The sequence below is a fragment of the Pelobates fuscus genome, chromosome 12 (genome assembly GCF_036172605.1).
Source record: "Pelobates fuscus isolate aPelFus1 chromosome 12, aPelFus1.pri, whole genome shotgun sequence".
Classification (NCBI taxonomy): Eukaryota; Metazoa; Chordata; class Amphibia; order Anura; family Pelobatidae; genus Pelobates; species Pelobates fuscus.
Window position 1 is genome coordinate 78,272,126 of NC_086328.1, and position 12,450 is coordinate 78,284,575.

The following is a 12,450-nucleotide window of genomic DNA, read 5'->3' on the forward strand; positions in this document are numbered from 1 at the left end:
GGATGGTCAGTCTATTGGGACCCAACCCAACTACAGAGGCGCTTTTGCAGGTCATGGCACAAGCCAGACAAGCGCAAAAAGAACGAGAGGACCGGGATAGGCCGGCACAAGGAGATTTACTGCACTCCCCGGGAAGTACTGGGGAGATACCAAAGAAGGTAAATTATGCAGCCTTTAAATCGTTTAATGACAATGAGATGGAAATTGACAGTTACTTGCAAGACTTTGAACGTCAATGTGCGCTGGAGGGATTAGACTCCACGAAATGGGCTGCAGTCATTAGCAGTAAATTGTCCGGTAGAGCAGCCGAGGCGCTGCGAGCAGTACCTGAGGGGGACATACATAATTATGAAAAAGTAAAAGACATTTTGTTGGCCAGATATGCTGTAACTCCGGAGGCATACCGGAAAAAATTTAGAGAGCTGAGGAAGACTGGGAGAGATTCCCATACGGAATGGGCTTTTCGGCTACAATGGGCGGCCCGCAATTGGATGAAGGGCTGCCAAGCAACCACTCTGGAGGATGCTTTGCAACTTATGTTACTGGAGCAATTTTTTAATCACTCTGCAGAGGACATAAAAGACTGGGTTAAAGATAGAAAACCAAAAACTGTGGAGGAAGCCGCCAGGCTAGCGGATGAGTATCAAGATAATAGGAGGAAGGAGCAAGGGGTGAGCAGACCACCTTTTAAGCCTAACTACCAGGCTCCAACAACCCCTACCCCTCCTAGACCCTCCATGAGTAACCCTTCACCGAACCCAGCAAACACACCACGTCCTCCTGCAGTGTGCCATTATTGCAAGCAACCAGGGCATTACAAGAATCAGTGCCCTCGCTTAAACCGGGGAAGCTGGGAAAGGCAACCCCCACAACAACCCAGGGCAGCTGCTCATTGTGTGCAACAGGAAGGCACAACCGGTGTTCCTAACCAAGAAGAACAGTGGAGTGTATTACACGAGGTCAACCCAGTTCAAGCTGGGGGTGACAACCGGGACCACCACCGCCAATGGATTACCGTAGATGGCGTGGGGGCCCGGGCTCTGAGAGACTCTGGGGCTACTTTGACTGTGGTGCAACCTCACACGATCAGAGCGCAAGCTCGCACCGGACGCACAGTCGCTGTGAGGGTGGCTGGGGGCGCTATTCACAAACTGCCCACCGCTAATATCCTTGTTGATTGGGGTTCCGGGTCCAAACAGCTGGAGGTGGGGATTATGCAAGAACTACCCGCCGAGGTTTTGTTGGGGAATGATGTAGGATGCTTGACCTCCCAACTGGCCCAAGACCCCCCTGCCGAGGCATACCCAGTTACCACCCGAGCTCAAGCCAGACTGGAAGCTCCGCTGCACTCTGAGGAAAACCAGGTAAGAGTCGAAATACCCCCCTTACCCGATCCTACCTTTCCTTTCTGGGATACCCCCCAGGGGTTTGAACAAGAGCAGCGTACCGACCCCACATTAGAGGGTTATAGGAAGGCAGCGGCCGTTACCCCAGGGAACAACCCGCACAAAAAGTTTGAGTGGTATAAGGGGTTACTGTATAGAGTGACCGAGGGGGTGGGACAGGGGGCCACCCAGGTCATCAAAAGACAATTAATTGTACCCCGTAAATTCCGGGCTGAGTTGTTAAAACTCAGTCATGACATTCCCCTAGCAGGACATTTAGGGGTTAAAAAGACAAGAGACAGGTTAACCCAAACCTTCTTCTGGCCCAGGGTCACCCAGGACCTCAAGTATTACTGCAGGACGTGCGACGTCTTCCAAAGGGTGGGAAAAAGGGGAGACCTTCGGAAGGCCAAACTTCACCCATTGCCCATTATAGAACAGCCCTTTCACCGAGTAGCGGTAGATTTAATAGGACCCCTCAGCCGACCCAGCCAGTCGGGCAAAAAGTTCATACTAACCGTGGTCGACTACGCCACTAGGTACCCGGAGGCAGTCGCCCTCACCAATATAGAGGCAGAGACCGTGGCCGAAGCCCTTATTCAGATTTTCACCCGAGTAGGTTTCCCACAAGAGATCCTATCCGATCGGGGAACTCAGTTCACGGCTACCCTGACACAACAATTGTGGCAGAGCTGTGGAGTGAAACCCCTGTTCAGCGCCCCGTACCATCCCCAGACTAACGGGCTCTGTGAACGTTTCAATGGCACTCTAAAACAGATGCTAAAAACCTTTACGGAGTCCCACAAGAACTGGGAAAAATTCCTCCCCCACCTTCTGTTTGCCTACCGTGAGGTGCCCCAGGCCTCCACTGGGTTTTCCCCCTTCGAACTCCTGTATGGGAGAAAAGTTCGGGGCCCACTGGAGCTCGTACGGGAGCACTGGGAGGGCAATACAGACGAGGGGGGAGTCCCTATCGTCCAGTATGTTCTGGAGTTCCGGGACCGTCTGCGGGCGCTCACCGCATCGGTTCGGGAGAACCTGCAGACGGCCCAGGAGGACCAGAGGAAATGGTACGATAGGGGAGCCCAAGATAGAGTACTAGAATTAGGGCAGAAGGTGTTAGCTTTGAGGCCAGTTAAAAAGGATAAGCTACAAGCCGCATGGCAGGGACCATTTAAGGTAGTAGAACGGGTTAGCGAGACCACCTACATCGTGAGCAAATGCTCAGATGAAAGGCTGACCAAAGCCTTCCATGTGAATATGCTCAAACCATACTTTGAGAGAACAGAGGATGTGGGCGCCGTGTGTGCGCCCGCCACAGAAGATAGTGAGGGACTACCCCTCCCCGATTTACTAGACACCGCTCCCTGTACTATTGACCAAGTAAGCTTGGGTCAAAATTTAAACCCCCTGGAGAAAGGTGAGGCCACGCAACTGCTGCAGAGATACCAAGAGATGTTTTCAGCCACCCCAGGCTATACCTCCGCTGCGGTACACCGCGTGGAAACCCAGGGAGAGACGCCACTGCGGCAACAACCATATCGGATCCCGGAAGCAGTGCGTGAGAGTATGCTCACCGAGTTAAGGGATATGTTACAGTTAGGGGTAATAGAACCCTCGCAAAGTCCTTGGGCCTCCCCGGTAGTACTAGTACCGAAGCGCGACGGTACCACGCGCTTCTGTGTAGACTATCGGAGGCTTAACGATCGTACCATAACAGACGCCTACCCCATGCCCAGAATAGATGAGCTCTTAGACCGTATGGCGGGGGGGAACTACTTGACTACCCTGGACCTGTGCAAAGGTTATTGGCAGATCCCCTTGGAGCCTGCGGCCATCCCCAAGTCGGCATTCGTCACCCCTTTCGGGCTATACCAATTCAAGGTTATGCCCTTTGGGATGAAGAATGCCCCGGCTACCTTTCAGAGGATGGCCGATAGGCTCCTGGAGGGGTTTCAGGACTTCGCATGCGCGTATCTAGACGATATTGCCGTCTACAGCCGCACATGGGGAGACCATCTGGGCCATGTGTCCAGGGTACTCCAACGAATCCACCTCGCAGGGCTCACGTTAAAACCCGACAAATGTCACGTAGGTCTGGCCGAGGTACAGTATCTCGGCCACAGGGTGGGCTCCGGTAGACAGCGTCCAGAGCCAGCGAAGGTAGAGGCCATAGCGAACTGGCCCCAACCTAGGACCAAAACCCAGGTACTAGCTTTCTTAGGGACGGCCGGTTATTATAGAAAGTTTGTCCCAGAGTACAGCGCCCTGGCCAAACCCCTCACCGACCTTACCAAAAAGGCCCTCCCCAAACAGGTTTCCTGGACCCCAGAGTGCACGGACGCTTTCCAGAAGCTTAAAGCGGCATTGAGTGAGGCTCCTGTGTTGGCAGCACCCGACTACACTAAACAATTTCTTGTACACACAGATGCCTCCATGTTCGGACTGGGAGCCGTGCTAAGCCAAGTGGGCACAGACGGCATGGAACACCCGGTGGCATACCTCAGCCGTAAACTGTTACCCCGAGAAGTCAGCTATGCCACCGTAGAAAAAGAATGCTTGGCCCTCGTGTGGGCACTCAAGAAGCTACAGCCCTATTTGTATGGGCGGGCATTTACCCTTATGACGGACCACAACCCCCTGGTATGGCTTAACCGGGTAGCTGGAGACAATCCCAGGCTATTACGGTGGAGCCTAGCCCTTCAACCTTATAATTTTACTATGCAGTACCGGCCCGGAAAACAAAATGGTAATGCGGATGGCCTGTCACGCCAGACCGAACTGGACTCCTAAACCGCTACTTTTCTCGGACATCCCCAAGCCAACCCGACAGGGTCTAGGCGGGTATGCCGACCTATGGACTTATAGGGGAGCAGTGTGAAGAAATGACTATATTATTCGATATTTTGTTGCATAGTTCTTGCTTTTTTGTGTACTTTTCATTCGGCAGATGGGACTGCCGAACAGAGACCACCCCTGGCTCACTTAACTTCAAAGCCGGCATCACTTTCACCCTCTATGTGTGCGGTCAGCGTTCGTACTGTCGAACGCCACGTGGCAGAGAAAACCGCGGCCATCTTTTTTTCGCCAAACAAAGGCAGCGGGACTTGGTCGTCGAGTGTCTGGAACTAAAATCGGACACTCGACTTCCCAATCACCGGTCTCCATCATGCGAACGCTGGAACTAGTGATACCGATTAGCTAGGAGAGCGCTATTCGGTACAAATATGCACACGAATGAGGGGAACAATCGCTGCTAGGAGCCAGGGGAATTCATTCGGTACTTTTATGCATTTCTTCCCTTTTTCTGAAGTGACCGGCAAAACCACACGAACCTCTGGAACTATTTTGGGCAGTCCGCCCCCAGTGGACCGGTCACAAAGGACTTCCATACTTTTTGCGAACCCCTGAACTGATCCGGGTGAAATTTGGATATGTTGGTCACCCGGATCGGGGCTATCAGGGGATATAGTATTTGTGGGGATACCCCAGGTATAAAGGGGTGTTCCAGAAATTGGGGAAAATAGTGAATTTTCAGCCTGGAGATAATTAGGTTGTTACTATATCAGACCTGATTATCTCCAGGACTAGGGGAGGGAACTGCCTGTTTGTATTGGGTGTGTTTTATATTTTTACTGTTCGGGATTGGATGAATGTTACTCCTCCCTGTGGGATGTCCCCTTGCATGGGGACCTGCATAAAAAGCCATGTGTGTGAATAAACGTTAGTTCTGCTTGTATCCTGAACCTGGACTCTGACTGTTATTTGGAATTCGTATGCTGTAACAAGGGAATTATCTTATGCAGCTGTTATATTCCGTATGGATTTCGTTCCTGTAACTACCGAACCGGACTCTCGCTACTTTAGGCTCTGACCGTCCGGGAGGAAACTACCGAACTCGGTTTGGTTAAACTTGGTTTCCTTACAGTTGTTTTTAAAACCAAAACAAAAAAAAAAAAAAGGTTGTTTTATAAAGTTCATAAAAAAAAAGGTTGTTTTATAAAGTGCATAAAAAAATTAAAAAAATTAAATTAAATTAAATTAAATAAATAAATAAAACCAGCAAACTCGAGCTCACCTCAGCCCCACAGCTCAGCCGCATCCGAAACAGCCCACACATACTCACAGAGCTGGCAGTGGTGAAAAGCTACCTCGCCCGAGAGATAGACAGGAGCTCCATGGCAGTGATGTTGGAAGTCCACAAGCTGGGTGAGCGTACCGCGGACCTGGAGCAACGCGTAGAAACTACTACAGTGGCCCACAACATGGTGGCTGCCCATGTTAGCACATTCACCACTCGACTAGAAGCATCAGAGGCAGCGCTCGAGGACCTGGCAAATAGGTCGCACCGCAACAACATACGCGTGCGCGGCCTACCAGAGCAACAGGACAAAGGCCCAATCGCGACCATGCTCCTCACAATCCTGCGGCCTCTCTTGCCAGAGATACCGGATGAGCACTGGCACAGATGACTGGAAAGACAACAACACAAGACCCAGGGACATAATAGTCCGTTTTCTCCACTTCCAGACAAAGGAAGCAGTACTAAGGAAGGCCAGAGAAAGCCCCATAAAATATCAGGATAAAGATATCACTTTATTCCAAGACCTGGCTCCCATCACCCTCCAACGCAGAAGAGAGTGGAAGCCAGTCACCGAGCTGCTCAGGACCAACGCAATCAGGTACGCCTGGGGGCACCCCTTTAAATTAATGGTCTTTAGACACGGCAGACCTCACATCCTCACACCAGGCACGGACCCAGCGCCCTTCTTCCGCGCTCTGGGCATCACACTACCAGAAAACTTCTCGCTGCCAACTGCCACTCTCCCGGCCATACAACGCTACGACCCAGAACCCAACACCCGCATATCACCAAGATAAGAGCCCCGGATGGCACATTGAAAACCTCCCCGACTAAAAATAGCTCAAACATTCTCAACCTTTTATACAACGTTATATAACCATTCCCCACAAGACAACACAACAAACGCAGAGGCGAATCAGAAAATAACCGACTTTCTCGCCCGACTAAACCTACCAAAACTACACACTGCAGCCATAACAGAACTATCAGCACCGATTACTAAAGATAAAATCAACGCAGCCATCTCCTCTCTTAAAAACAATAAAGCCCCCGGCCCAGACGGCTTTGATGGCAGCTAATACAAAACCTTTAGAGAAGCACTTATCCCACATTTAGAATCCCTATTCCAGGACCTAATGACGGGAACCCCACCAGACAGGGACATCGCACGGGCAAACATAATTCTATTACCAAAACCAGGCAAAGACCACACTCAACCAGAAGCATACCGACCTATCTCCCTCATAAACCATGATAGCAAAATCTTTGCCAAAATCCTAGCAGGGAGACTGAACCCATACCTGACACACTTAGTTCACGCCGACCAAGTAGGATTCATACCCGGACGACAGTTATTTGAAAACACGAGACGTAACATAGACATAATACGGATGCTAGCAACCGCAAAAACACCATCTTTAGCGCTTTCCCTCGATGCTGAGAAAGCATTTGATCGTGTAAAATGTCCCTATATGTTCGCACGCTTAGAACATATGAACATGCCCCCCCATATATCACAGCGATACGCGCACTATACACGACCGTGCACAGCACAAATAAAGATAACCGGGATGACTTGCCCGTCATTCAGCATAACCAACGGTACCCGACAGGGATACCCCCTATCCCCACTACTCTTTGTGCTGACACTTGAAACACTTCTCCAAGCTATAAGTGAACACCCCCAAATCAATGGGGTCAAAATAGACAACCAAGAATTCCTGGTATCAGGATACGCAGAAGATATCATGCTGACCTTAACCTAACCTTGTCAGGATCGGGTCAGGGATCCAACACGCAGAGTACAAAGAGTAGCAGATACGTATACCGGTCCTTAGAATGGCCGGACTTAACGTATAACTACGATAGAATGGTCAGAGACAAGCCGAGGTCGAGGGAACGAGAAGACAGGTAAGCGAGAGACAAGCCGGGTCAAGGATAACAGAAAGACAGGAGAGTAAATACCAAAGCCGGATCAGAACCAAAAGGCAAGAGAATAACAAAGCACTGTTTGACTAGGCGGACTAGAACCACGACAGGGCAATGAGTAAATGAGAGAGCCACTGTTAAGTATCCTGGCTAGGGAGAGAAGACATGCCTCCGGCGAGTCCTGATTCGTCTCCCGAGATTTGAGTGACAGAACGTTCCGGGTTGGCGTCATGACGTCGACCTCCGGTCCTCCTGCTATAAAAGGAAGTGACTCCCTCGCGGCCGGCGTTAGCAAGACCGAGTGAACCGCGAGGGGCCGAGGAGACATGCCGTCCGGACGGATAAACTTCTAAGTCTCTACCTCTCTCAGAGGTAGAGGCTTCAGGTACCCTGACAGTACCCCCCCTCTCAGATACGCCCACCGGGCGGAAGGAGCCGGGGCGAGATGGAAAGCGGGAGTGAAATGCCCTGCGAAGGCGAGGAGCATGAACATCCTCTTGTGGTACCCAACTCCTCTCCTCAGGACCATAACCCTTCCAGTCAACCAAATATTGTACTCTCCCCCGGGAGACACGAGAATCAATAATGGAGTTAACCTCATACTCCTCCTGACCCTCCACCTGAACAGGGCGCGGAGGGGCGATTGTGGAGGAGAATCTGTTACAGATTAGAGGTTTCAGCAATGACACGTGAAAGGAGTTCGGGATGCGTAAAGTAGCCGGGAGAGCTAAACGATACGCCACTGGGTTAATTCGAGTCAAGATCCTGTAGGGACCAATATAACGAGGAGCGAATTTCATGGAAGGAACTTTAAGGCGAATATTCCTAGTACTCAACCAAACTCTATCGCCTGGAACAAAATTCGGAGCCGCCCTTCTACGTTTGTCAGCATGTTTCTTAACCAGTATAGAATTGTGTAGAAGAATCTGTCGAGTCTGATCCCACAACTTCCTCAAATTGGCCACATGGACATCAACCGACGGCACTCCTTGGGAAGGAGAAACCGAAGGAAGAATAGATGGATGAAAGCCATAGTTCATGAAGAAGGGGCTTGAATGCGTAGAGTCACAAACGAGATTGTTGTGCGCAAACTCCGCCCAAGGAATCAAACCGACCCAATCGTCCTGGTGTTCGGAAACAAAACAACGTAAGTATTGCTCAATCTTCTGGTTGGTTCGTTCGGCAGCTCCGTTAGACTGAGGATGATAGGCGGACGAAAAATTCAATTTGATGCCTAATTGAGAACAGAACGATCTCCAAAAACGTGAAACAAATTGGGAGCCTCTATCAGAAGTGATCTCCGAAGGAATCCCATGCAAGCGAAAAATCTCTTTAGCAAAGATCTCCGCCAATTCAGGAGAAGTCGGGAGTTTAGGCAAAGGTACGAAATGTGCCATCTTGGTAAACCTATCGACTACGGTGAGGATAACAGTGTGCCTTTTAGAAACAGGCAAATCCACAATAAAGTCCATTGCCACACAGGACCAAGGTTTGTCAGGAATTTCCAGAGGTTGTAGAAGGCCACAAGGAAGCGAATGCGGTAGTTTAGTTTTAGTACAGACCTCACAAACTCCGATAAAATCCGTAATATCCTTCCGTAACGAAGGCCACCAGAAATCCTTGGAGATCAAAGAATACGTCTTGTGAACACCCGGATGACCAGCCACCTTACTCTCGTGAAGACACTGTAAGAGCTCCAATTGGAGTTCAGGAGGAACGAAATGTCTGGAAGCCGGAGTCAGTCTAGGTGCCAGATGCTGCACGCTCCTTATCTGATCAAGTAGCAGAGAATGGACTTTGAGAGTAGTGTTAGCGATAATGTTACACTTGGGTACTATAGAGGACAAAACCGGCTCAGATACGGCAGCAGGTTCATATTGGCGAGATAAGGCATCGGCTTTAGAATTCTTAGAACCTGGCCTATATGTGAGTACGTAGTTGAAGTGAGTGAGAAATATGGACCAACGAGCCTGTCTAGATGATAGTCGTTTAGCCTCTCCAATATAGGATAAGTTTTTATGATCTGTCAAAATAGTAACAGGATGCAAAGTACCCTCCAATAAATGTCTCCACTCCTTCAAGGCCATTATAACCGCTAGTAGTTCCCTGTCCCCAATGTCATATCTGCTTTCAGTACCTGACAATTTTTTGGAAAAGTATCCACAAGGATGTAATGGTTTATCTACACCCAACCTTTGGGACAGAACAGCACCTATACCTGTCTCAGAAGCGTCAACTTCGAGTAGGAAAGGTAGTGTAGTATCAGGGTGAACTAAAATTGGTGCGGAAGCAAACAGCTCCTTGAGTGTCTTAAAAGCCAGAAGTGCTTCAGTAGACCAATTCTTAGTATCAGCCCCTTGTTTGGTCATATTGGTGATGGGAGCAATGATAGAGGAGTATCCCTTAATGAAACGTCTGTAGTAATTGGAGAAACCAATAAATCTCTGGATAGCCTTGAGACCCTTAGGTAAAGGCCAATCTAATATGGATTGGAGCTTCTCCGGATCCATTTCAAACCCCTCCCCAGAAATCACATAACCAAGAAAGGTAGTTTGGGATTGGTCAAAGCTGCATTTCTCTAGTTTGCAGTATAAGCCATGCTGAAGAAGTTTGTGTAAAACCCTTCTGACTTGTCCGTGGTGAGTTTCAATATCCCTGGAATGTATAAGTATATCATCAAGGTATACAATCACACAGTCATCTTGAAACTCCCTAAGAACCTCATTAATAAGGTCCTGAAATACCGCCGGGGCATTGCAGAGACCAAAAGGCATTACAGTATACTCATAGTGCCCATATCGAGTATTGAATGCAGTTTTCCACTCGTCTCCGTCGTGAATTCTCACCAAATTATAAGCACCTCTAAGGTCTAACTTAGTGAAAATCTTAGAACTTTTTAATCGATCAAAAAGCTCGGTGATCAAGGGAATCGGATATACATTTCTAATGGTAATCTTGTTAAGACCCCGGTAGTCAATGCAGGGTCTTAAAGAACCATCCTTCTTTTTAACAAAAAAAAATCCAGCCCCAGCAGGAGAGGAGGATCTTCTAATGAACCCCTTGTCTAGGTTTTCACGAATATACTCCTCTAGAACTAAGTTTTCATTCGTAGACAAAGGGTATACATGACCCCTGGGGGGCATAGTACCAGAAAGTAAATTAATTTTGTCATCAAAAGGCCTATGTGGTGGTAAGGTATCAGCCTTTCCTTTGTCAAATACTGCCTTTAAATCTTGATACAAGGACGGTATCTGTACTTTGGTAGAGTCGGTAGCGTTATTAAGTGAGTTGACACTACAAAGAGGTGACACTTTCTTTAAACAATTCTCTTGACAATCCTGACCCCACGAAACTATTTCCCCTGATCTCCAATCTATAACGGGGTTATGTCTCTTAAGCCAGGAGTATCCCAGGACTATGGGAACAGAAGGAGATGAAATGAGTAGTAGGGATATTTCCTCCTTGTGTAGAATACCAGTAGTTAAGTAAAGAGGTGTGGTCTCCCGGAAAATCACAGGCTCAACTAAAGGTCTACCATCAATGGCCTCAACAGCCAAGGGTGTCTTCCTTAACTGGGATGGGATAGTGTGTTTGGTGAGAAACTTTTGGTCGATAAAACTCTCAGCAGCGCCGGAGTCTATCAATGCCATAGTCTCTAAAGTTCCCTTCTCCCAAGTTAAAGAGACCGGTAATAGGAGTCTATGTTCTTTGCAGTTATGAGTAGAGGACAAAATCGAAACACCCAAGGTCTGTCCTCTAGAGAAACTTAGGTGCGAGCGTTTCCCGGACGACTGGGACAGCTCAAACGTACATGACCTCTGGCCCCACAATACATACACAGTCCCTCCCTTCTCCTGTACTGTCTCTCCTCCTCTGAGAGACGAGTAAGGCCTAACTGCATAGGTTCTGGAACCTGTGGAGTTTTGGTTTCAGAAATTTGAAATGATGGTGCTAGTCTAAAGGAAGATTTATTGGTTCTATCTCGAGTATTCTGCCTCTCCCTTAGACGTTCGTCAATACGAGAGATAAAGGAAATTAAGTCCTCCAGATTCTCGGGAAGCTCTCTTGTCGCTACCTCATCAAGTATTACATCGGATAATCCATTTAAAAATACGTCTATATAGGCCTGTTCATTCCATTTTACCTCTGCCGCCAAAGACCTGAACTCTAGTGCGTAATCCACAAGTGTTTGGTTGTCTTGTCTAAGGCGCAACAGTAACCTGGCTGCATTGACCCTCCTGCCAGGGGGATCAAAAGTTCTTTTAAAAGCAGCTACAAAGGCATTATAGTTATAGACTAATGGATTATCATTCTCCCACAACGGATTAGCCCATCTCAGAGCTTTCTCAATGAGTAAGGTAATAATAAATCCCACTTTTGCCCTATCAGTAGGGTATGAACGGGGCTGTAGCTCGAAATGAATACTGATCTGGTTCAAAAAGCCACGACACCTCTCAGGAGAACCAGCATAACGTACAGGTGGGGTAACTCGGGAAAAAGCACCTACAGTAGCTACCTCTAGCCCTGAACCCACAGAAGAAGCAGACATATTACGCATCTCCTCAGGTGGATTAATAGGACGAGATAGCAGCGCCTGTAGTGCTAGAGCCATCTGATCCATCCTATGATCCATGGCGTCAAACCTAGGATCAGGAGGACCAAGCTGACAATTTGTACCTGCAGGATCCATGGCCCTGTCGTAATGTCAGGATCGGGTCAGGGATCCAACACGCAGAGTACAAAGAGTAGCAGATACGTATACCGGTCCTTAGAATGGCCGGACTTAACGTATAACTACGATAGAATGGTCAGAGACAAGCCGAGGTCGAGGGAACGAGAAGACAGGTAAGCGAGAGACAAGCCGGGTCAAGGATAACAGAAAGACAGGAGAGTAAATACCAAAGCCGGATCAGAACCAAAAGGCAAGAGAATAACAAAGCACTGTTTGACTAGGCGGACTAGAACCACGACAGGGCAATGAGTAAATGAGAGAGCCACTGTTAAGTATCCTGGCTAGGGAGAGAAGACACGCCTCCGGCGAGTCCTGATTCG